The sequence below is a fragment of the Hyla sarda genome, chromosome 8 (assembly GCF_029499605.1).
Source record: "Hyla sarda isolate aHylSar1 chromosome 8, aHylSar1.hap1, whole genome shotgun sequence".
Lineage (NCBI taxonomy): Eukaryota > Metazoa > Chordata > Amphibia > Anura > Hylidae > Hyla > Hyla sarda.
In genome coordinates this window covers 160,616,430-160,643,799 of record NC_079196.1, presented here as the reverse complement: position 1 = coordinate 160,643,799, position 27,370 = coordinate 160,616,430, and positions in this window count along the sequence as shown.

Here is a 27,370-nt window from a genome sequence, read left to right as displayed (position 1 = left end):
AGATTGTTTCTTAAAATATTTTTTTTAGACAGAATTTTCTTATGTATTTTTCTACACCGATGTAAGCATCAAATTTATTTAATGGTTGGCTCGACGCAAATTTTAGGCCCTTGTTTAGTAGTTTAGTTTGGGTTTCTGTGAGGGGAGTGGAACTGAGATTAAATATGATAGATTCCTCTAATTTGTCTTTCCTATCTTTTGTGGAGGCTGTGTTTCCCATGTTATTTAGTTTCTGTCTTCTTCTAATCCTCTTTTTTTGGGGGTGTTTGTGTGTAGTGTGAGGATAGGGGGAATGGGGGGGATTGGGTGGACTTCTACTTGTGCAAGCTGCTTGGTGGGGTGGTGGGGTGTTGGGTTGGTGGGTGTCTTGTTGTGTTGGGTGGGTAATATGGTTGGTGTGTGTAGTGAGGTCTGTAGTGGTTCCTGTATGGTTGTGGGGACTGTCTGTGTGGGTAGTGTTGATACTTGGTTCTGGGGTAGTGATTTGGAGATTGGTATTGTTGTTGGTTGTGGTGTTGGTAGTTGGGTCTGGGATGGTGATTTGGAGATTTGTAGGGTTGTCTCCCTCTTTGTGATCCTAAAAAATGGTGTCTTGAAAAATCATTTTCATTGTTTTGGTAAAGTGGGGTAAATCTATTTTGTGTTGATAAATTGTATATTGGTTGATTTTGTTCAATTTGGATTGGTTGTATTTTGTCAGGTTGTATTTTGTCGGATTCCTCATTTGTGTTTGGCCGTGAATTTTTCAGGATTTGCCATGTTAGTTTTTTTGCCTTTTTTTGAGCAATTTCTTTCTCCAAAATGTCTAGTCTTTTCATAGTAAGGTCCTCATATTTTTTATATTCCTCGTTGATAGTATATGTCTCTATAATGGTTTTCATTTGATCAATTTCGTTATCTAGTTCCCTGACAAGCTCCTCCCTTCTCTCGATCACAAGCTTAACAATATTTACAGATTGTTCTTTCAGTAATTTTTCCCATTTTTGGTTAAAGTGTGTGCTCTGGAGGTCACCTGCAGCATTTTTGAATATTGTGAGGCCCTTGGGTGTTAGACCCAAATTCAAATACTGCTGCAGGCTTTTGACCTCCCACTGTTGTTTGAGACGCTTGCAGAGAATGTCTTCTAATTTTCTAAAGATCTGTGGTATTGTCAAGTTGTGTCCAGTGTTGTTGGAGGGTTGTGAGGGGTCAGGAGCCAGACTATTTTCACAGAAACGGAATTCCTCAATCAACCTCTTTTTGGATTCTAAATGTGTCCAGATATTCATCACTCTAGATGATGTGAATGTATTTAGATAGGGAGGTTAGGACTGGAGAGAATAAAGCAAATGAAGAAATCTCTAGGGAGCACTTAAAACACGGGGTGAGTGAGAGTACGTATATAATGAATAGTATGTGTAGCTCACCTGAGATAAAGATATAAGTACTTGAGGTTAACGGTGTTGCCTTCACCCAAAAAGGCCTGTAACTGAAGAGTGTATGTGATATATGTAATATTTATATTAACCAGTCCTCTAAAGTACTATAGATAAAGAATAGATAGGAAATGAGAGATGAAATGTATATAACAATTTATTAATGGGTAATATATGTCGTCACCTTCAGCAGGGCCCTTTCGTGGGGTGAACGGCAGTATAATATGAAATGAGATATGATAAAAAATAATTAAAATATTAGCAATAAAAGCAATAAAGTAATAAAATGCTCAAAAGTATCACAAAAGTGTCAGTTTGTCCATTGCACTTGATCCCATAATATTGTGGTTCACCAGTCTTAATATTGTACTATATCTGTAGGTGATACAGTTTATGTATTTGTATACTTTGTATTCAGTTCATTGGTGGTGTAGTTTTAGATACAGTTCACTGGTGTGCTAGTGCCAGGTAGCAGAATGTCTTATACATGATCCATATTAGACCTGATAGCCCTGTTACCTCTTAACAAAGCCGTGTGTATGGTGAAACATGTCGAGGGGGGCTACAATTTGATTTTAAAACACAGTGGTGTCCTTTCCTTCAGTATGGCACACTGCAGGTGCATACTGTATTACTATTGAGTCCTGGCAGTACTCTTTGCACAAACAATTCTGGAAAGAGAGACACCCTGATTTTTTAATCCTTTTTGTGTGTGAACTAATATGAAACAATAAACATTTTTTCTTAATATATGGTAAATTTAGGGAATTAGTGGATCACTGCGGTGATCTTTTGGTATATAGAATGTCTTATACAGCGCTGTGTTACTGTAGCGCTTGTAATGATGGTCGGTGCACAGCACCACTCACCCTCCGCAGGATATACTTCTGCCCGGGCTGGTACAGCTGGCACGGCTGTCGCGGCTGGGTCCTGTGCTGGGGACAGCTGCGTCTTGTGTACTGCCCGTCTGTGTGGAGGGTGAGCGGTACTCCAGCAGTCTGTGGGTCCCGGACTGGCACGGCAGATATCCGGCCTGTAGTGGTATTGACTGAAACTCGCGCAGGTAAGCCGGGGCTGTGAAGGTGAATCGGAGCTGGTTCGGAGAAGGCGTTCCACGTGTGTGAACGCGGCACTATGTGCACGCGTTCTGCAGTGGTCTCTAAAGCGGGGGTATCCAGCAGTTGCGAATGACAAATGTCATAAGATAGTTTTAGCAGCCTGGGGGTTGTTGTGCAATAGCGTATATAGTATATATAATAGGCTAGACGCGTTTCATTGTCTCGGACATTTTCTTCAGTAGCATAAAGTATCTGATTTACAGGGTACGTTCCCATTTCTTATATGGTGTCTAAATGGTGATGTCCCACTCATCTCAGGTAGGGAAAGAAAACATGGAAAAGAAATCATGGATAAGGTGGAAGGGGAAAAAAAGAAGGAAAAGACAGGAAAGAATGTAGGAAAATTATGGATGCGCAGATTTATTAATATCTGATTAGTTGTATATAGATATGTAAATGTATTATTAATATAATAGATAGGTAGATGTATGAATTAATATGTGAATATCTGAATATATGGACACATTTCATTGTATATTATAGAATATATCCATTGGATATGTGTGGGCAGTGATCTCATATTTATACAGCATTGATGGAAAATATGTTGATAATCGTATATTAATAAAAAAAAATGTGAGAAAAATTAATAGAAAATGATTTTTAGTTGGTGTAAAAATTGAAAATTTTAAATTTGGATTGGGATGTACATAAAAAAGATAAGAGAGTAGATAAGAGTAAAAATAAATATGAATAAAAATAACAATAAAATAAAAATAAAAATAGCAGTCTCCTGGGAGTTGTAGTTCACCAACACCTATATTGTATCTTAGTAGTCTCCTGGGAGTTGTAGTTCACCAACACCTCTATTGTATCTTAGTAGTCTTCTGGGAGTTGTAGTTCACCAACACCTATATTGCATCTCAGTAGTCTCCTGGGAGTTGTAGTTCACCAACACCTATATCGTATCTTAGTAGTCTCCTGGGAGTTGTAGTTCACCAACACCTATATCGTATCTTAGTAGTCTCCTGGGAGTTGTAGTTCACCAACACCTATATCGTATCTTAGTAGTCTCCTGGGAGTTGTAGTTCACCAACACCTCTATTGTATCTTAGTAGTCTCCTGGGGGTTGTAGTTCACCAACACCTATATTGTATCGCAGTAGTCTCCTGGGAGTTGTAGTTCATCAACACCTCTATTGTATCTCAGTAGTCTCCTGGGAGTTGTAGTTCCCCAACACCTATATTGTATCTTAGTAGTCTCCTGGGAGTTGTAGTTCACCAACAACTCTATTGTATCAGTAGTCTCCTGGGAGTTGCAGTTCACCAACACCTATATTGTATCTTAGTAGTCTCCGGGGAGTTGTAGTTCACCAACACCTATATTGTATCTTAGTAGTCTCCTGGGAGTTGTAGTTCATCAAAACCTCTATTGTATCTCTGTAGTCTCCTGGGAGTTGTAGTTCACCAACATCTATATTGTATCTTAGTAGTCTCCTGGGAGTTGTAGTTCACCAACACCTATATTGTATCTTAGTAGTCTCCTTCCTGGGAGTTGTAGTTCACCAACACCTCTATTGTATCTTAGAAGTCTCCTGGGAGTTGTAGTTCACCAACACCTCTATTGTATCTCTGTAGTCTCCTGGGGGTTGTAGTTCACCAACACCTCTATTGTATCTCAGTAGTCTCCTGGGAGTTGTAGTTCACCAACACCTATATTGTATCTCTGTAGTCTCCTGATAGTTGTAGTTCACCAACACCTCTATTGTATCTTAGTAGTCTCCTGTGAGTTGTAGTTCACCAACACCTATATTGTATCTCTGTAGTCTCCTGGGAGTTGTAGTTCACCAACACCTATATTGTATCTTAGTAGTCTCCTGGGAGTTGTAGTTCACCAACACCTATATTGTATCTCTGTAGTCTCCTGGGAGTTGTAGTTCACCAACACCTATATTGTATCTTAGTAGTCTCCTGAGAGTTGTAGTTCACCAACACCTATATTGTATCTCTGTAGTCTCCTGGGAGTTGTAGTTCACCAACACCTATATTGCATCTTAGTAGTCTCTTGGGAGTTGTAGTTCACCAACACCTATATTGTATCTCAGTAGTCTCCTGGGGGTTGTAGTCCATACACCAGTGTTTCCCAACCAGGGTGCCTCCAGATGTTGCAAAACTACTACTCCCAGCATCCCCTGGTTGGGAAACACTGACATACACACACATAACAGGGACTACAACTCCCAGCATGTGTCATTCAGGAGTCCCCCCCCCCCTCACACATAGAAATCATCCCCAGTATGATATTTATTCCCCTGCAGTCTGTGTCTCCTTCACACACAGAAATCCTCAGCCCCGTGCAGTGCAGTCTGTCCTCCTCACACATCATTATGGAGGTGAAGGAGCTCTGTACGGACGTCCTCTCTCCCCTCCCCCGCTCTGTGTTTTCCCCGTGCAAACTTGCAGCCTCCCCGTGGTAGATGAGGTCCTGGGGAGACAGAGCAGGGGGAGGGGATGGAGTTATGTACAGGGGATGGAGCTGTGTACCAAGCTGTGTGCGGGGGATGGAGCTGTGTATGGAGCTGTGAACAGAGCTGTATACGTCCCGCTCTCCCCCTGCTTCTTGTGTAATGTAAGAGCGGGGGGTGTGAAGTGAGATTTCCGAACCCAAGGGGCGTGGCTTATGTCCTGCAGACGTGCGATCTCAGCCTCTGCTCTCGCTCCTTCCCGCTCTAGCTTCGGAAAACTTTTCAGGGGGAGTAAAGCAATCCCCCGGCGCATTATGGGCATTTGTGACGTAGCGTCGACCAAGATGACGGCTCCATAGAGAATAATAGGTCAACGCTACGTGCGTTAGGGGACCAGGAGATGACTTCCGGTGGCGGCATAGCAGAGAAACGGGACCAGCCAGGTAATGGATCCCATTTAGAAACTTATATAACTTGTGTTATTATTACATTTGGGCCCTAATTTGCTAGCGCTGCAGTTGTCCTTTAAACAATTATCAATTCTCTGTCTATGTCAACAATATTGTAGGTTCGAATCTGGAAACTTAAGTAAGTTGAGTACACACATAAAAACTTTTTGAACTTTCAACCTATGTAAAAAAGTAATTGCCCCCTAAACTTAACCGGCCGTGCCACCCTCAACAGCAACAACTGCAATCAAGTGTTTGCTTGATTGCAGTGGAGGAATTGTGGCCCAATCTTCTTTGCAGAATCATTTTAATTCAGTCATATTGGGTTGTTTTTGAGCATCAATCTCCTTTCTAAGGTCATGCCACAGGATCTCAATCAGATTCAAATCTGAACTTTGACTAGGCCACTCCAAAACCTTCATTTTGTTTATTTTTAAGCAATTCAGAGGACTTGCTGGTGTGTTTGCTTCAGCTTGAGGTCATGAACTGACGGCCAGACATTCTCCTTCAGGATTATTTTGGTAGAGACCAGAATTTATAGATTCCATCAATCACAGCAAGATATCAAGATCCTGAAGCAGCAAAACAGCTCCAGGACATCACACTACCACAACATATGACTCATGGTATGGTATTCTTTTTTCTTTCAATGCTGTGTTACTTTTATGTCAGATGTAACAGGATGCACACCTTTCAAAAAAATTTACTTTTGTCAGTGCGCAAAATATTTTGCCCAGTCTTGGGATTTGTTGAGGTATTTGTTTTGCAAAATGAGACGGGCCTTTTTCGCCTAGGAACTCTGTAATGGATGCCATTTTTTTCCAGTAACTTTACTATGGTTGAGTCATGAACACTTTAGATGCTGTTGTGGGTTCTTTTCTGACCTCTTGGATGAGTCTTCTCTGCGGCCAGTCACTCCTTGGAAGGTTTACTACTGTTCTAAATTTATTTTTGTGGATAATGGCTCTTTGTGTAATTCTCTGGAGTCCCAAAGCCTCATAAATGGCCTAGTAACCCTTTTCAGATTGATATATGTTGATTGATTGTGCTCAGCTCGTGAGCACGTTTCAAACCCTGATAATGGGACAAGGGCCCTTGGTCCTCAAATACCAGGATGCAAAGGCATACCCATATGCCCTGTATCCTTAAGAGGTTAAAAAGACACATTGTTACCATACTTTGCACAATGGTGGTACACTGTTCATTTTTGTCCCTGGGGGCTAAGGAACACCCAAAGTGCACCAAAGATCTTAATTTTCATATATGGATTTTTGGGGGTATAATAGAACCAGTGGCACCTTAGAGAATAGGCAATACACCATTTTGATCAATGTCAGCTGCACTAAAAGGTAGTGCCAGCAGCTTACTGTGAATAATGATGCTGTCAGATTACCCTTAATAGTCTCTCTCTTGCATGCATTTCAGTCTTTCCCTTTTTAGTAATCGATCTTATTCCCCTTATATATTGTAGCTATAATAATAACAACCATTTTATTGCATATTGTTAAATTGATTACATTCCCATCAACTGTGAAATAATCACATTAGAACAGAAGATATAAAGTAGCAAATACAAACTATTGTGATATCACCACAAAAGGACATCATTCCAATAAAGTTGCTATAAGAATACAACATTATATCAACTAAACATACTCTCCCTCGTAGGTATCAGTTTCAGGGACCCGCCTGTGGCCAATCTCCACTTAACTTCGTTTTCCAGAGCCGGAAGGAACTGCAAATGTAACCTCACAGCGCCGCTCATCAAATAACTGGCCGCAGTGGTGTCTTACCTCAGCCAGTGATTGACGAGCAACACTGTCAGTTCCCCTGGCTTCAGATCACCGGAGTCACCGACCACAGACAGGGAGGGCACCCTGATACCAGAGGCTACAAGGGTATGAGGAAGGTAGTTATTGTTTTTATTGTTTTATTAAGCAGGCTGGGCACAGTAGTAAAATAAAAGTTCTTACCAGACAACCCCTTTAACAATAGGCCATTGTGATATCACTACAATACAGCACGTCTTTTTAAACTAGACACATTACTGTTACATCAGTACATTAAATCACAGGATATCAAGAATTACATAAAATCTATTGTGATTTAATTGCAAATACTATGGTGACATTATAAAATAGAACACAAATGCTGACTCAAGCTACTGTGACTTCATAGCGGAATCTTTAAAGGGGTATTCCAATCTGGACATTTATGGCATGTCACCAGGACAGTCCACACATGAGTGAAATATGCGGGTCCCACCTCAGCCACCAACACCTTACTGACCCCCCCGATATGGTTCCAGCTGACAGAGGTGGTTAGGATGGCTGTTTTAGTACAGTTTATGTAATCCCATAAAGGTTTATTGGATTTGTGTAAACAGCCTCACATTGCTATTCTGTTTACACAATGATTTATGCAAACTACGTAAAACTGCTAGGTAGGATGTGTATGGGTTCCCGCCCACATCTGCAAACGGGCCAGAGGGGGAAGGGGGCAGACTTTTCTGGATAAACACAAAGGGTAAACAAGTTGGATTTACTATAACAGAACTGGAAATGTCATCACATTAGGCTGTGCTAGGATATCCTTGTTTAACCCAATGAGATCATGTGATCAATAGCAGTCATAGAATTGATAGGGGTTTTCTTTTGCCTCCTCATTGGTAGCCCTTTCAATTGCCTTATCTGATGGTTTTATAGGGACAACCATGGGCCTAACAAAGGTTTCAGGACCTTTCTACAATATGAAATATTCTGTAATGGAATAAATGGAGTTGGCAATGCATCACAATAAAATAATAGAATGAATGAAGCATGATGGTTGAATGTTCTCCTATTAAAGGAGAACTGAAGTGCAATATAACTTATTACCTATTTGAAGGGCCCCCCAAAATCTCCTGGATGGGGCCATGGCAGTATGCTGGAAGGGGGCGTGTCTGTCCCTGCATGATGCAGAGGCTGACATGTCCCCTCCATGTATCCCATAGAGATACATGGAGGGGGCATGTCTGCCGTGACTTTCTGCTGGGGATGACATAGCTCTTCATGCCGACTGCCGCGGCCCCATACAGGATATTGCTGGGGGGCCCTAGCGGTCGGACCCCCAGCCATCTATAGCTTATCCCCTATCCTTCAGATGTTGCACTTCAGTTCTCCACTGCAGGCTAAATACAAAAGATTTATTTTGGAATGACCATGGCATAAACTGCTTGATGTTTACAGGTGTTATGATGCACAGGAGCTTAGCATTTACAGTTCACTTTTGAGGGCAAGTTGCTTAAGACTGCCAGAACCCGAACAGTTAATCTACTCTGAGAGTTTTGTTTATCTTGGTTTCTGGGACTATGCCTCTGTGCTCTTGGGTGTGGTTCAGTTTGCAGCCAATTAGAATCCTCCTGCTAGCTGCATAGGGATATATAAGGAAGCCTTTCCATTCATGCTTTGCCTGTGAAAGAACTTGCTTCTAGTAACTAGCGTTTACTCCTGGCTTTGACACGGTCCATATCTACTGCAGAGAAGCTTAAAAGGTTCCTGTATCTCAACGGCCTGTGCTTCTATTGTGGAGAGGATACCCATTTAATCAGGACCTGTGTGAAGCTCCTGTGTCCAAGTGGTCATCATGGCGACCCCTTGAGCGCACAGGTATTTTCCGATTTTCAAAGATGTAAACTTACTTGTCTCTGGGGGGAATTGATATGCCTGTTATTTCTACTAACATATCATCTGGAAGTTCTAAGAAGCCATCTAAGGGTGCATTCACACCACGTTTTTGCAATACAGTTCTCATATACGTTTTCAATTTAAAAAACATATGGAACCGTATTGAAAACCGTATGCATTGACTCTCCATTGAAAACCGTAAGCCAAACGATGCATCCGGTTGCATCCGTTTCGCTTCTTTATGGTTTTGTCCGTTTTTTTCCCTGTATCCAAAACCGTAGCCTATCACGTTTTTTGGTCTGGGTAAAAAAACTCATTGAAACCGTATACTTTTTTTTAACATGGGAGTCAATGGGAAACATACAGAACCGTATGTGCATACGGTTCCTAAAAGTGTTTATATTGAATCTGAGAAATGTGATGAAGATAATTGTGAGCTAGATGACACCAATGAATGGAGGGATATTGAGGATGAGGCACGATAGAGGAGATCGATGGTCCGTCCGGGGATAAGTCTGTCTTTCGACCCTCTAACATTTTTAAGGGTCCGGTGGCCCCTCATAAAATGGGGGGTACTGTGATGACTGGTTCTGCCAGAACCCGTAGGGTTAATATGTTTATCTTGGTTGCTGGGACTACGCCTCTGTGCTCTTGGGTGTGGTTCAGTTTGCAGCCAATTAGATATATAATGAAGCCTTTCCTATTCATGCTTCACCTGTGAAAGAACTTGTTATAGTAACTAGCGTTTATAGTGTCTGTATTGTTTATTCTGGTTCTGTGACTTTTTGGCTTGGCTTTTGACTACCCTTTATTATTGTACTCCGTTCCCTCCTGGCTTTAACTCGGCTCGTTGACTTTGTATTCAGTGTGTGTGTGTGTGTGTGTGTTTAGGTTATTTTCTATTAGATTTGTGTGCCTTCAGCTGTTCCCGATCTTTGTCAGTTTTTGTATTTTATTGTTTTGACCAGTGACTGGCAACCACTTATTTAGGAAGGGACCGGCCCTGTGGTTGTGGACCCGCTGCTTAGGGTGGGTACGCATGTAGGCAGGGACAGAGGAAGTGGGCAAGTTCAGGGCTTCACTCTATCCCTGCCCGACGTGACACTTCTATTACAACAAATATTACTGTCTCTTAAGTCTATCATGACTTTCACCAGACTGATGTTTTCCTCAAAACCTACCCCTTACAATATACTCAGCCACACTGCTTTAGTGACAGCCCACACAAAGCTTTGCAAGCTGTCCTTTTCCATGGCTACTATAGTTCAACACAGTACTGTTCAGTGCCAACTATATTCCAACTATATTATATGGAAACTCAGTCTGCCTTACATTCTGGGTGTTGTTTGGCCATATCTAAGTGACAACTCTCACCTAATAGATCCCCAATAGTATGCCATGAGACCAACTTTGCAGCTACTCCCTAGGCCCAAGTCTCGCTCCATACCCAGCGGCATCCAGCTACTTTCAGAATCCACTGAGATTGTTCCTTGTTGGCTATTTTGAGTGTTCAGATGCCACTGTCAAAACTGACAACAGCATTGGCAGTATAGTGCACAGGTCAGTTCCCCTCAACGAGAGCAATGGGACTTGTCATTGCAGCCCAAGACCTTCTGCCATAGGCAGACTGTACTAGCAGAGTACAGAGAAACCAAATCAATGCATTAGCAATGCACTTAATGAGCAATCTCATGATGGCTCATAGAAGTATGAAAATATTTATATTATAACCCCCCCCCCCTTTATAATAAGAATTCAAATTGCCACCCTTTTCCCATTTTTCAAATAACGAAAATTCAGAAAAAAACAAAACACATCTATATTTGGTTTTGCCACATGTAGAAATGTTTGAAACAATTAAATCTAATGTTAATGAAACTACACGGTGAATGGCCTGGTCACACCACATCCCAGAAGAAAAATGCAATCAAAAAGCCTGATCAATGCCAAAATAGAGAAAATGGTGCAAAAAATTTGCATTCACAGACAGAAAAGTAAAAAGTTATAGGGGTCAGAAAATGGCAATTTAATCCCTTAAGAACACAGCCCATTTGGCCTTCTAAAATCCATAACTTTTTTATTTTGCCATCCACTGACCCATATGAGGGCTTGTTTTTTGTGTGATCAATTGTACTTTATAATGACACCTTTCATTTTACTACAAAATGTATGGCACAACGAAAAAAATATCATTTTGTTGGGAAATTGAAAAGAAAAACACAATTTTGTAAATTTTGGAGGGTTTTGTTTTTACACAGTGTACTTTACGGTAAAAATTACATGTTCTATTTATTCTAAAGGGACCAGTACGATTAAAATGATATTCATGTTTACATACTTTTCTATTATTGTACTGCTTTAAAAAAAACTTTAACTTTTTAAAAACAAAATTAGTATGATATAAATTACCCTATTCTGACCCCTCTCTAACCCACAAATTTTTCTGCATACAGAGCTGTATGAGGGCTCATTGTTTTGCGTGGTGATCTGTTGGACTTTTTTTTGGTACCATTTTTGTGTATATTTGATTTTGATCACTTTTTATTTAATTTTCTGTGATGTGGCCAAAAAGCAGCAATTTATGACTTTTTAAAAAAAAAATTACGTTTACGCCATTTAATATTATATTTTGATAGATTGGGCATTTACGCAAGTGCAGATAAGAAATATATTTATAATTTTTTTATGCTTTTTTAAGTAAAATGCTAAAAAAGGGGCAAGTAAAGTTTTTATTGGGGAGGGGCTTATTCACATGTTTTTTTTAAAACTTTTTTTCACATTTATTTTACACTTTTTATGTCCATATAGGAAACTATTTATAGCGGTCATTTGATTGCAAATGCTGTTTACTGCTATGCATAGGCATAGCACTGATCGGTATTATCAGCGATTTTCTTCAATGGTCCACTTGAAGGCAGACCAGAGAAGAAGACCCCGGGATGGGATGACAACCTAAGCAGGTAAGGGGACCTCCGTCCACCATCTTGGCTGATCTGATCCCAGCGGTCGTGCTGCCGGCAATCCGATCAACCATTAAAAGTGCTGCATTGCCGCAGATGCTGTGATCTGTATTGATCAAGGCATATGAGGGGTTAATGGCAGACATCAGAGCAATCGCTGATGTCCGACATTATCGGCGGGTCCCTGGCTGCTGATAGAAGCCAGACCGTGCATGATGCGAGCACTGCTCCAGTGCTCATTTTATGTACAGGGTGTAAATGTATGTCCTGGTGCACTAAGTACCAGTGCTTCAGGATGTACATTTACGTCCATTGTCCTTAAGGGGTTAAATATTTTTTTTTATTAAAAAATTAAATTTAAAACAGTAAGACATGATGGATTATAAGCCTTCCTGTGCTTATCAGATGCTGTATGCTCCAGAGGAAGTTGTGTAGATATTTTCATTCTGACCACAGTGCTCTCTGCTGACACTCTTTTTTTATTATAAAAGTACAAAACTTATACAAAAACACAAAACAAGCTTAACTAGCTATAACATAAATAACAAATATACTGGTACCAAAGAACTAAAACAAAACCCTGCCTAACCGGCCAGCCCAGCTTTACGAAATCATAAAATATGTCAACCCACCTAACCGAACCAAACAACACACTCACACGCATACCAAAAATGAACATAAAAATAGCACTTGGCTTATCAAAATATGAAAATAAAATTTAGCACTACCTGGCTACAACTCAAAACCATCCATATTCGGGAAACACAACAAGAAAAATAAATGAATAAAAAAAAAATTAAAATTTTTTTTTATAAATAAATAAAAATTAATAAAAAAAAAAAAAAAAGAAAGTACAACTTGGCTTAGCAAAATATAAACATAAACATAAAATTTAGCACTACCTGGCTTAAAAAATTAAATTAAATAAATAAAAAAAACATTTAAAACAAAAAAAATAAAATAAAAAAAAATGGACCAAATAAGCTCAAATAAACAACGTAACAACATAATAAACTCAAATAAACCACGTAACATAATAACTGGTCCGACTGCCATAACTAATGTAATTCTGCAATATGAAAATAAAAAAAATAAAAAATAAAAAAATAAAAAATAAATAATATATATATATATATATATATATATATATATATATATATATATATATACATACACACACACACACATAAACAATATACATACGAAATCACATGAACATAATAATATAGCATTTAACTAAAAATACATATATATACACTACAGAAAACCTAAAAAAAAACAATAGAAAACCCTACCAAAATCCCTACACTAAAACTGTACCCTCTGCCACACCACCCCTCCTCCATACCGTTCGTACACAAAGTCCTGTCCATAACTGACCCATGTCAGGTCCCCAAAAGAAAAGCAAAACACCACCACCCACAAAAAAAAAAAAAAAAAAAACACCCTCCCCACCTAGCACTCCTCCCAACCAACTTACACACAAACTTATAAATATATACACACTGAACCAAAGCTACCTTAGGCCCAAGTTTGGTCGCCTGTAAGCCCTTCATACCATATCAGCTTAAATCAAAACAAAAAGCTAGTGTGCACATGCATTAGCCCACCACCAGGAAGAAGGATGGCAGACCTGATACATGAAAATAATTTTAAACTCTTTCCCTAACTCCCCCCTACAATTTTCCCTAATTCTATCCCTCCATTAAAACTGACCCTGCTCTCACCCTATCACTATCCCTATAACACTGCCCCTAAACAAAATAAAGGTACTCTACCTAAAAAGGTCTAGTACCTAGGGCACATCAAAAGAAAAACCTCTCCACAGGAGAGAAGCCCTACTGGTACCAAGACTGCCATACTCCAAAGACCTGATCTTCCCGAGGTCACCGGTGATATTCCTACAGACCTCCACCTCGGAGAGGATTTTCTGTTGGGTCGACACTAAACACTGTGCGTTCCACGTGTAGTACCTAACCACTAAACTAACTAAGAATAAAGTGCCCCGATCTCGGCCACCCAGGTTCCTGAATGCCCCATAAGCCCACTCCGGATAGGTTAGGCCGGCAAGTTGATTCCAGCCGATGGAAGCGCCCACCCGGTTTTGACCCCTATATTAAAAGGGACAATGAAGCAGGAAATGGTCCATGCTTTCCAGCGTGTCCCCACACTCTTCTCGGGGACATCCCCGGTCATCAGAGTTCCTACACTTCAGATTGTCCCTTACATATAGCTTCCCCTGAAAGCAGCACCAGGCCAAGTCCCAAAACTTCTGGGGGATCCTTTTCATGTTTAAAAGGTACAACCCCACCCTCAGATCCCGACCTGGGCAGTCCCTGAGCGCCAGAAGCTTCTGGAAATGGGTCAAGAGAACCCGTTTGTCAAGGAACTGCCTTGACTGGGTCCTGATCTCCCAGACCCCACCGACATATCGCCTTCAGAGTCGGGGTAGCATAAGCCGGAAGATATCCATGGGGCGTGCGGAGGTCCTTCACTCGCCCTCCTCTCTCCCATTCCTGGAAGAAAGGCCGAAACCATTCCCTGCAGGAGATTACCCACGGAGGAGCCCTCTCTTTCCAGAGGTTTGCGATGTTAGTTTTCAAGGTGTTCGTAAAGAACACCACAGGGTTTACCATAGATAAACCCCCTAGTCTCCTCGTGTGGTACGTAACCTCCCTCTTGACTAGGTTCATCCTGCTCCCCCATAACAGTTGGAAAAACAGGCTGTAGATCCTAGTGTAGTAAGCCTCTGGCAAGATACATATGCTGCCCAAATAGATAAACAAGGGGAGCAGGTACGATTTGATCAGGTGTACCCTTTCCCTGAGGGTCATAGACCAACCCTTCCACTGGTTCACCTTCTGAGTGGCATCCTGGAGCTTACCATCCCAGTTTTTGGTGGGATAATCATCCTGGCCGAAAGTGATGCCTAAGACTTTTGCTGATTCTTGGGGCCCTGGAAGGGTGTCTGGGAGATCAAACGTGGGATCCCCCCCTCCCAGCCAGAGACTCTCACACTTATCCCGGTTGATCTTAGACCCGGATGCCTCCAAGTAGCGGTCCACCTCTGACATCACCACATCGACCTCCTCTCTCGAGGAGACGAAAATAGTGACATCGTCAGCGTATGCCACCACTCTCTGGGTGACATCCGGCTCCGCCAGACTCATCCCGACTCCCGCCAACGGCCCACAATCTACCCTCCGGACGAAGGGATCGATTGCGAACACGTATAAAAGCGGGCTCAAAGGACAACCCTGACGTACTCCAGACCCCACCACAAAAGAGTGGCCAGACCAACCGTTCACCAGCGGGAAACTCTCTGCCCCTGTATACAAGATCTTAAGCCAATTAACAAAAGTACTCGGTAAGCCATATCTCAGGAGGACGGACCAGAGGTACTCGTGGTTCACCCGATCAAATGCCTTGGCCTGATCCAGGGACAGCAAGTACCCCTTCCAGAAACCCGCACTACTCCGCTCCACTGCCTCCCTGACACTAAGGACAGCACTTAAGGTGCTTTGGCCTGGAACAGAGCAGTGCTGAGTCCTCGAAAGGAGCCGGGGTGCAAACTTCACCAGCCCATTAAACAGTATCTTGGCCAGAAGCTTCCTGTCCGTATTGAGAAGAGCTAACGGCCTCCAATTCTCAATTCGGCTGAGATCTTTACCCTTTGAGAGAAGAATCAGGGCTGACCTCCTCATTGACTTCGGCAGAGTGCCCGAGGAGAGACACTCATTGAATACCTCAGTCAAGAGGGGAGCTAAAGACTCCTTAAAGGTCTTGTACCACTCGGATGTTAAGCCATCCGGACCTGGCGACTTCTTAGGGGCGAGCCCCTCAATCACCAGTCTCACTTCCTCTTCCCTGATTTCTTCTGCCAAAACATCAAGAGAGGGGTCTACCCCTGGCTCAGGAATGGTTTCAGCCAGGAAAGCCGACATCCTGTCTCGATCTAGATCCTTCCTTCCCAAGAGGTGCGAGTAGAAGGATCTGACGACCTCCAAGATCCCTGATCTGGACCGATTCAGAGATCCCGTACTATCAATCAGTCCTGAAATGACTTTACTACTCACTGACATCTTACAGTTTCTGTAAGGGTCGGGCGAGCGGTACTTCCCGAAATCCCTCTCAAAAACCAAAGATGCGTGCCTATCGTACTGACACCCCATCAGCAAGGATTTCACTCTGGAGATTTCCTCCCGGCTACCTCCAGTCGAGACGAGAAACTCGAGTTTCCTCCTCAGACCCTGATACAAGCGGTACCTGTTCAGGGACCTGAGGCTCGAGAGCTGGCGGAAGAACCCCGCAACCCGCTTCTTGAATATCTCCCACCACTCTGACTTACTACTACATAGGTCCAGTAAATGTACCTGACTCTGAAGAAAATCCTCAAAGGACTGTCTTATCTCTGCTTCCTCCAGGAGGGACGAATTCAGCTTCCAATAACCTTTTCCCATCCGGGGGGTCTCTGAAACATTCAGGGAAAACGAAATCATACAGTGATCGGAGAACTCCTCCTCAACCACGGACACTGCGGAAGAGACGGATTCCTCCTTTAAATAAAACCTATCTATCCTAGACCTGCGACTACCTTGATGATAGGTGAAACCCGCGTGGCCCGAGGGGCTCCGGATGTGGGCATCCTCCAGACGAGCTTCTCTAGCTATGCTAATCAGTGCCACACTATCGCAAGTCAGCGGACCATTGGAGCCTCTCCTATCTTGGGACCTTGTGACATTATTGAAGTCCCCTCCAAAGATCACTTGCCGACTCGTAAAAAGAAAGGGCTAAATCCTCATAAAGAGATCTTTACGGCCCCGCTTAGTTTGCGGGGCATAGATGTTAATGAGCCGGAGCTCTTGTCCCTTCATGAAGACATCTAAGATCAGGCACCTCCCCATTTCTAATTTAATAACCCGTCGGCATTCAACAGGAGCGGTAAAAAGGACCGCCACCCCACTATACGGCTCAGCCGCAAGAGACCAGTGGGAGGGCTCGCGCCTCCACTCTCTTCTGGCTTTTACCAGAGAGGCAAGATCTGACAACCTGGTCTCTTGTAAAAAGAAAATATCGGCTTCAAAGCGGCCGAGAAAATCAAAGGCTGCAAATCTAGTCGTATCCGACTTTATGCTGGCACAATTAATAGATGCCAGCGTCAATGGGGTGAGTGCCGCCATACAGGGTGATTAAATTAGACGGCCATACCCTTTACTTTTGCTTCCCTTTCTTTTTCGCCCCCTCATCCCCTGAAGAAGACGAGAGGGCAGGACCACACTTAGACATTTTTTTGGATTCAGATTGATCCATTTGATCCCCGTCTCCATCCGGCCCCGGTCTAGCCCTGCCCTCCGAGGAAGGTGTCCCGACAGGACAGGGCCCAGTTCCCCCCAGAGGCTCTTTCTTCCTAGGCACCCCGCCCTCACCTTCCCCCTCCAAGGAGGGGGAGGAGATGGTATCGAGGACGAGATACCGGTTTGACAGGTCAATCAGAGGGGGGGCAGTCAGGCTTCCGTTTGGACCTGGCCCGTAGTACAAGGAGCAGATGACTCTGACCTCTTCTTTCTCCCTTTCCTTTTGCCCTTATCTTTCTTTTTAGGCCTCTCCCCACTATCCTCATCCACACTTTCATAGTGGGAGGAATCAGAAGGGTCGGCCATATTGCCATCCTCTTTGCGCAGTCTCCTGATCTCCTCATCTAGCACGTTCTCCTCCAGGGCTTCAGCAGTTACAGGGCCAGCTTCAGGAGCAGGGGCTGAAGCTACCCCCGCCACCTGGGCACTCTCCAGCTCCCTACTACTTCTACGATTTTCCTCCCGCCTTAGTTTGGCGGGGCCCTTTTTCCTCCTCACTAGCCCTGTTGCGCCCCCATCCCTGCTCGTACCCTCCCCAGCCGAGGCAACTTCACAGCTCTCCTCAGCCGGAGCGGCCGCCGCACGGGTGAAGGCGCTAGGACAACGGCTAAAAGGGTTTCCGAGGACACCACACAGGTGGCACCGGATCTGCCGACAGGATGCGGCCAGATGACCCACCACACAAAGCGCAGACCTGCACAGTACAGGCTGCGCTAAAGTGGGTGGGGCTGCCACACCTGTGACAGACCTTAGGCTGCCCCTGGTAGAAGACCTGAATCCTATCACGTCCAAGGAAGGCGGCTGACGGAATGTGGGCAACCGTACTGCCTGAACGCTTGAGTTTGACGGAAAACGTCCAGGCCTCAGACCAGATCCCGTGCTCATCAAAGTTTTTCTTGGGCATGTCCGTCACATCCCCATACCGACCGAGCCAGGTCATGATGTCATAACAAGAAAGCGACTCGTTATGGGTCAAAACGGTCACTTTCTTGACAGAGTTCTGACGGGAAATCGCCTTTACGGCGAAATCCCGCCAGCCGGGCTCGTTCTTCGCCACTTCATAGTTTGACCAGAAGAGTTCAAGACCCTCTGGCCGAACGAAACTGACGTCAAACTCAGACGAACCATAGGGGTGAATCAGGGCAAAGATATCACTCGCCCTGAATTCCATCTGTAGGAGGAGCTCAACCACTTTAGCGCGAGGTGGACACACATCCTCGCCCCTCCAAATCAGACGGACCACATTCCTACGGTTATTGTCCTGCCCGGGTGTCGGGAGGGACCAGACCACCTCCCCATTCCGCTCTCGGAAAGCCCCCAAACCGTGTCTCTCTATCCAGAAAGACAGGTCGACCTCACCCCTTCCCTCTACCTGGATCGACCTGTCACCCCTGCGTAAAGCCTCCAGGAGGCGCTGTTGCAAATGGCCCCCAGGGCCGGCCGGAGACAGGGACCCCTCTGAACCCCCGGCAGTGACATTGGCATAGCTCCTAGGAGCAGTCACTACCGGGGGGGGGGGGGGGCAGCCAGACCAGACCCAGAACTACTAATACCACCAATCGCACCACCACTCTCATCCACACCAGACTTACCATTTATACCACTCCCACCAACATTCACTCCACTGACACTCCCACATACACTCCTCTCATCCACAACACTACCACACTCAGCATTCACCCACCCTGCACTCTTGACCTGACTAATAAATTCTGGGCTGGCTGGGAGCTGTAGTATTGCTGGCTTCAGAATGGTCTTTTTCTCTGGCTTAGGTGCTGCTGCTGCTGCTGGGGTCGACACCGATGGCTCCTCCTCCATGGCTGATGTTATTATCAGAGTCTGAGGCTGCCCCACCGGAGTGCCCCGCAGTGCCCACAGAACACACTATACTCGGAGGACCGCCCCCCGAGCACATGGACCTACCACTCTCTGCCACCAGCACCCGGACACTCCCCCCCCTCACAGGGGAGTGCCCTGCAGTGCCGGTAGTGCCCACAGAACTCGGGGAACCGCCCCCCGAGCACACGGCGGCATAGCTCGCCTCTGGCACTTGGACGCACCCCCTGCCACCCTGGGGCAGTCCTGCAGTGCCAGAGCTGCCCACCATGAGCCCATCCTGCCCCTCCCTACCGGCAGGATAGGTGGGCTTCACTTCTATTGCGTCCACAGCCTTTACTGACGCCATGCTGTACCCCCCATGCTGGCTCCGTTCCACCACAGAAACGGGGCCCAGCAGCCTGAACCAGCTTTGCAGCTGGCCCAGACTGCTGGAAAGGAACAAAGACGTACTGCACAGTTTCCTGCATCTTATGTTTCTTAGCTTTATGCTTAACTGCCACATCCTCACATGGGTCTTCTCCAAAAGTGAAATTCTGGAGGTGGGCTGGGGACTCCTGTAACACTATAGCCCTCAGCAATCCCCCAGCCTCACTCTCCGCATCATCCTCCTCGCTATCAGTAAGTGGAAGTGCCACCTGTGCCGGCTCAATGTAGCGGTCCTGGGTGGTATGGGCTACAGGCACAGCATCTTTCTCCACAACTGCACTTTCCACCACCTTCTCCTCTTCCTCACCACCATCCTCACTTTCTTCACCGCCACTACTCTCCCCATCATCCACCTCCACCTTACCTGGAGATTTCGTGGCGGCAAACCGATCCTCATTGATCAGCTTCTCCCGGAAGAGGCCGCTCCCTTCAATGATCTCTGCCCTTCGCATCTCTAATTTCACAATTTCGCTTTTCAGCGCTGATATCCTTTTCTTTAATTCTGGACGGTTCTTTTTGGACCCCGTATTTGCCAGATTCTGAGACACCCGTAGATCCTCTCTGGCCATCTTCAGCTCCTTGCCGCACTGGTCGTACTCCGCAAACCTTGCGGCCATGCGAGAGAAGGTCTCGCTGGACTCTTTGGGCCCTCTCTCAGCCCACAACTCCACACTTTTCCTCCTCGCCTTCTTTCCACCAGATCTCTGGCTGGCACCCGTTGCCGGAGGAGCAGAGCCTGCATTGCTGCAGACTCCGTTAGATCTTCTTCCGGCCGGAACATTGGCTGTTGCAGTTTTCTCTCCACTCCCCGCCAGCCTGGAAGAACGAGGAGTGGAGGCCCGAGACTCCATGCAGGGAGGCTCTCCTGAGGAGCCTGCCACGCTCCTGGGAAAGACTGATGTAACACCTGCTGCTTTGCCTCTGGAAGTCTGGAGGAGCTCAGAAAGGGACACACCCGCTCGCTGCACACACTGAACTTCTCTGGACTGCAGGAAGTGCTCTCTGCTGACACTCTTTTTTATTATAAAAATACAAAACAATTCCAAAAAACAAAAACACAAAACAAGCTTAACCAGCTACAACAGAAATGCAAAATAAAATAAAACCCTGCCTAACCGGCCAGCCCAGCTTTAATAAATTGTAAAATATACCAAACTACAACTATACTATACCTATACACCTAAGCAAACTATGAAATTCACACTCACACACATAACATTAAAAATAATAATAATAATTAAAAAAAAATAAAAAAAAAATTAAAATTATTTTAAAAAAAATAAAAAAATAAAATAAAAAAATTAAATTTGCTCAACTTGGCGAATTAAATGAAATAAATAAACCAACATAAAATTCAGCACCACCTGGCTATAACTCAAAATGATCCATACTTGGGAAAATAAATAAATAAATAAATAAATCAAGCAACAGAAAACATAACACACGCATAATCTCCAAAACTAACAAACACACACACACACACATATTGAGAATGAACATAACAACAGCACAACTTGGCTTATAAAAAAATAATAATAATAATTTCCTATATATAAAAATATATAAAAAAACACCTACATATAATAATAATAATAATAATAATAATACAGAACTACAACTGGTCCGACTGCCCTTTTCTTATGGCTAATGCAACAATATAAAACAAAATACATGACACACTATACCAACAAATAAATAATATAAAACAATAAACATAGCACAGTATACATACAAATATAATAAATGTGCCTCACAAAAATACCTACAAAAACCCTAAAATAAATCCTACACTAAAACTGTGCCCTCTCCCACACCACCCCTCCTGTACATGGGCCAGTCCATAACCGTTCGTACAGTTCTTAAGTCCAGTCCTTAACTGACCCATGTCAGATCCCCTAAGGAGAAGAAAAAAAAAAAAAAAAAAAACACCCCCTCCCCACCTAGCACTCCAACCAACCAACTAAATACAACCTTATATACAAGACCACAACCCAATTTAGGCCCAAGTTCAGTGCCTGTAAGCCCTTCATACCATATCAGCTGTAAACAAAACAAAAAGCTATGGTGCACATGCAACAGCCCACCACCAGGGAGAAGGATGGCAGATCTGATACACTGAAGAAATTTAAACTCTTTCCCTAATTCCCCCTACTGTTCTCCCTAATTCTATCCCTTCATTAAAACTGACCCTACTATCACCCTATCTCTATCCCTGTATGCCTGTCCCTAACCAAAATAAAGGTACTCTACCAAAAAGGTCTAGTACCTAGGGCACATGAAAAGAAAACCCTCTCCATAGGAGAGAAGCCCTACTGGTACCAAGACTGCCATACTCCAAAGACCTGATCTTCCCGAGGTCACCGGTGATGTTCCTACAGACCTCCACCTCGGAGAGGACTTTCTGCTGGGTGGACACTAAACACCGTGCATTCCACGTGTGATACTTAACCACTAAGCTGACTAAAAATAAAGTGCCCCGATCTCGGCCACCGAGGGTCCTGAATGCCCCATAAGCCCACTCTGGATAGGTAAGGCCGGCAAGTTGACTCCAGCCGATGGAAGCGCCCACCCGGTTGTAGACCCCTACGTTAAAGGGACAATGAAGCAGGAAGTGGTCCATGCTTTCCAGCGTGTCCACACACTCTTCTCGTGGACACCCCCGGTCATCAGAGTTCCTGTACTTCAGGTTGTCCCTTACACCTAGCTTCCCCTGAAAGCAGCGCCAGGCCAAGTCCCAAAACTTCTGGGGGATACTTTTCAAGTTTAAAAGATACAACCCCACCCTCAGATCCCGACCTGGGCAGTCCCTGAGTGCCAGAGGCTTCTGGAAGTGGGTCAACAGAACCCGTTTGTCAAGGAACTGCCTTGACTGGTTCCTGATTTCCCACACTCCCAGACCCCACCGACGTATCGCCTTCAGAGTCGGGGTAGCGTAAGCCGGAAGATATCCATGTGGTGTACGGAGGTCCTTCACTTGCCCTACTCTCTCCCATTCCTGGAAGAAAGGCCGAAACCATTCCCTGCAGGAGAGTACCCACGGAGGAGCCCTCTCTTTCCAGAGGTTCGAGATGTTAGCTTTCAAGAAGGTGTTGGTTAAGAACACCACAGGGTTTACCATAGATAAACCCCCTAGTCTCCTCGTACGGTACGTAACCTCCCTCTTGACTAGATTCAACCTGTTCCCCCATAACAGTTGGAAAAACAGGCTGTAGACCCTAGTGTAGTAAGTATCTGGCAAGATACATACACTGCCCAGATAGATAAACAAGGGGAGCAGGTATGATTTGATCAGGTGCACCCTTTCCCTGAGGGTCATAGACCAACCCTTCCACTGGTTCACCCTCTGAGTGGCATCATGGAGCTTACCGTCCCAGTTTTTGGTGGAATAATCATCCTGGCCGAATGTGATGCCTAGAATTTTTGCTGAGTCTTGGGGCCCTGGGAGGGTGTGCGGGAGATCAAACGTGGGATCCCCCCCTCCCAGCCAGAGACTTTCACACTTTTCCCGGTTGATCTTGGACCCGGATGCCTCCGAGTAGCGCTCCACCTCTGACATCACCACATCGACCTCCTCCCTCGAGGAGACGAAAATAGTGACATCATCAGCGTACGCCACCACTCTCTGGGTGACATCCAGCTCCACCAGACTCATCCCGACTCCCGCCAACGGCCCACGATCTACCCTCCGGACGAAGGGATCAATCGCGAATACGTATAAAAGCGGGCTCAAAGGACAACCCTGACGGACTCCGGACCCCACCTCAAAAGAGCGGCCAGACCACCCGTTCACCAGTGGGAAACTCTCTGCCCCGGCATACAAGATCTTAAGCCAATTAACAAAAGTACACGGTAAGCCATACCTCAGGAGGACGGACCAGAGGTACTCGTGGTTCACCCGATCAAATGCTTTGGCCTGATCCAAGGACAGTAAGTACCCCTTCCAGAGACCCGCACTACTCCGCTCCACTGCCTCCCTGACACTGAGGACAGCACTTAAAGTGCTTCGGCCTGGAACAGAGCAGTGCTGAGCCCCCGAAAGGAGCCGGGGTGCAAACTTCACCAGCCGATTAAACAGTATCTTGGCCAGAAGCTTCCTGTCCGTATTGAGAAGAGCTATGGGCCTCCAATTCTCAATACGGCTGGGATCTTTACCTTTTGAGAGAAGAATCAGGGCCGACCTCCTCATTGACTTTGGCAGAGTGCCCGAGGAGAGACACTCATTGAATACCTTGGTCAAGAGGGGAGCTAAAGACTCCTTAAAGGTCTTATACCACTCGGATGTTAAGCCATCCGGACCTGGCGACTTCTTGGGGGCGAGCCCCTCAATCGCCAGTCTCACTTCCTCTTCCCTGATATCTTCTGCCAAAACATCAAGAGAGGGGTCTACCCCTGGCTCAGGAATGGTTTCAGCCAGGAAAGCCGACATCCTGTCTCGATCTAGATCCTTCCTCCCCAAGAGGTGCAAGTAGAAAGATCTGACGACCTCCAGGATCCCTGATCTGGACCGATTCAGGGATCCCGTACTATCAACCAGTCCTGAGACTACTTTACTACTCACTGACATCTTGCAGTTCCTGTAAGGGTCGGGCGAGCGGTACTTCCCGAAATCCCTCTCAAAAACCAAAGATGCGTGCCTATCGTACTGACACCTCATCAGCAAGGACTTCACTCTGGAGATATCCTCCCGACTACCTCCAGTCGAGACAAGGAGCTCGAGTTTCCTCCTCAGACCCTGATACAAGCGATACCTGTTCAGGGACCTGAGGCTCGAGAGCTGGCGGAAGAACCCCGCAACCCGCTTCTTGAATATCTCCCACCACTCTGACTTACTACTACAAAGGCCCAGTAAAGGTACCTGACTCTGAAGAAAATCCTCAAAGGACTGTCTTATCTCTGCTTCCTCCAGGAGGGACGAATTCAGCTTCCAATAACCTTTACCCATCCGGGGGGTCTCTGAAACATTCAAGGAAAACAAAATCATACAGTGATCGGAGAACTCCACCTCAACCACGGACACTGCGGAAGAGACGGCTTCCTCCTTCAAATAAAACCTATCTATCCTAGACCTGCGACTACCTTGATGATAGGTGAAACCCGCGTGGCCTGAGGGGCTCCGGATGTGGGCGTCCTCTAGGCGAGCTTCCCTAACTATATTATTAAGGACCACACTATCGCAATCCAGCGGACCATTGGAGCCTCTCCTATCTTGGGACCTCGTGACATTATTGAAGTCCCCTCCAAAGATCACCTGCAGGCTTGTAAAAAGGAAGGGCTTAATCCTCATAAAAAGATTTTTACGGCCCAGCTTAGTTTGTGGGGCATAGATGTTTATGAGCCGGAGCTCTTGTCCCTTCATGAGGACATCTAAGATCAGGCACCTCCCCATTTCTAACTCAATAACCCGTCTGCATTCAACCGGAGCGGTAAAAAGGACCGCCACCCCACTATACGGCTCAGCCGCAAGAGACCAGTGGGAGGGCCCGCACCTCCACTCTCTTCTGGCTTTCACCAGAGAGGCTAGATCTGACAACCTGGTCTCCTGTAAAAAGAAAATATCGGCTTCAACACGGCCAAGAAAATTGAAGGCTGCGAATCTAGCCGTATCAGACTTTATACTGGCACAATTAATAGATGCCAGCGTCAGTGGGGTGAGTGCCGCCATCATGGGTGATTGAGTTAGACGGCCACACCTTTACTTCTGCTTCCCCTTCTTTTTTGCCCCCTCATCCCCTGAAGAAGAGGAAAGGGCAGGACCACTTTTGGACCTTTTCTTAGATTCTGATTGGTCCATGTGGTCCCCGTCTCCATCCGGCCCCAGTCTAGCCTTGCCCTCCGAGGAAGATGCCTCCGCAGGACAGGGCCCAGTTCCCCCCAGAGGCTCTCTCATCCTAGGCACCCCGCCCTCACCTTCCCCCTCCAAGGAGGGGGAGGAGATGGTATCGAGGACGAGGTACCGGTTTGACAGGTCAATCAGAGGGGGGGCAGTCAGGCTTCCGTTTTGGACCTGGTCCGTAGTACAAGGCTTAACAGAGGGCTCCGACCTCTTCTTTCTCCCTTTCCTTTTGCCCTTGTCTTTCTTTTTTGGCCTTTCCCCACTCTCCTCATCCACACTTTCATAGTGGGAGGAATCAGAAGGGTCGGCCATTTTGCCTTCCTCTCTGCGCAGCCTCCTGATCTCCTCATCCAGCACGTTCTCCCCCAGGGCTTCAGTGGTTACAGGGCCAGCTTCAGGAGCAGGGGCCGGAGCTACCCCAGTCACCTGGGCACTCTCCAGCTCCCTACTCCTCCTACGATTTTCCTCCCGCCTTAGTTTGGCAGGGCCCTTTTTCCTCGTCACTAGCCCTGTTATGCCCCCATCCCTGCTCGTACCCTCCCCAGCCGGGGCAACTTCACAGCTCTCCCCGGCCGGAGCGGCCCCAGCACGGGCGAAGGCGCTTGGACAACGGCTGAAAGGGTGCCCGAGGACACCACACAGGTGGCACCGGATCTGTCTGCAGGATGCAGCCAGATGACCCACCCCACCACACAAAGCACAAACCTGTACAGTACAGGCTGCACTAAAATGGGTGGGGCTACCGCACCTGTGACAGACCTTAGGCTGCCCCTGGTAAAAGACCTGGATTCTGTCACGTCCAAGGAAGGCAGCTGACGGAATGTGGGCAACTGTACTACCTGAACGCTTGAGTTTGACGGAAAACGTCCAGGCCCCAGACCAGATCCCGTGCTCATCTAGATTTTTCTTGGGCATGTCCGTCACATCCCCATACCGTCCCAGCCAGGTCATGATGTCATAGCAGGAGAGTGACTCGTTACGAGTCAAAACGGTCACTTTCTTGACTGAGTTCTGACGGGAAATAGCCTTTACAGCAAAATCCTGCCAGCCGGGCTCATTCTTCGCCACTTCGTAGTTCGACCAGAAGAGTTCGAGACCCTCCGGTCGAACAAAACTGACGTCAAATTCGGACGAACCATAGGGGTGAATCAGGGCAAAGATGTCACTCGCCCTGAATTCCATCTGGAGGAGGAGCTCAACCACTTTAGCGCGAGGCGGGCACACATCCTTGCCCCTCCAAATCAGACGGACCACGTTCCTACGGTTATTGTCCTGCCCGGGTGTCGGGAGGGACCAGACCACCTCCCCATTCTGCTCTCGGAATGCCCCCAAACCGTGCCTCTCTATCCAGAAAGACAGGTCGACCTCACCCCTTCCCTCTACCTCGATTGACCTGTCGCCCCTACGTAGAGCCTCCAGGAGGCGCTGCTGCAAGTGACCCCCGGGGCCGGATGGAGAGGGGGACCCCCCGGCAGGGACATGAGCATAGCTCCTAGGAGCAGTCACTACCGGGGGGGCAGCCGAACCAGACTCAGACCCAGGACCACCATTCACACCACTACACCCACCAACATTCACACCACAATTCTCATCATCCATACCAGACTTTGTATTCATACCACCACTACTCCCACCATTATTCACTCCACTAACACTCCCACATGTACTCTTCTCATTCACAACACTACCACACCCATCATCCTCACCCCCTACACTCGCGTTGTGCCTAACATATCCTGGGCTGGCTGGGACTTGTAGTACTGCCGGTTTTAACAGAGTCTTTTTTGCTGGCTTTGCTGTTGCTGGGGTCGACTCTGATGGCTCCTCCTCCATGGGCGATGTTACTGCCTGAGCCTGGGGCTGCCCCTCCGAGCGCACCCCAGCTCCTCCCACAACGCCATCACCAT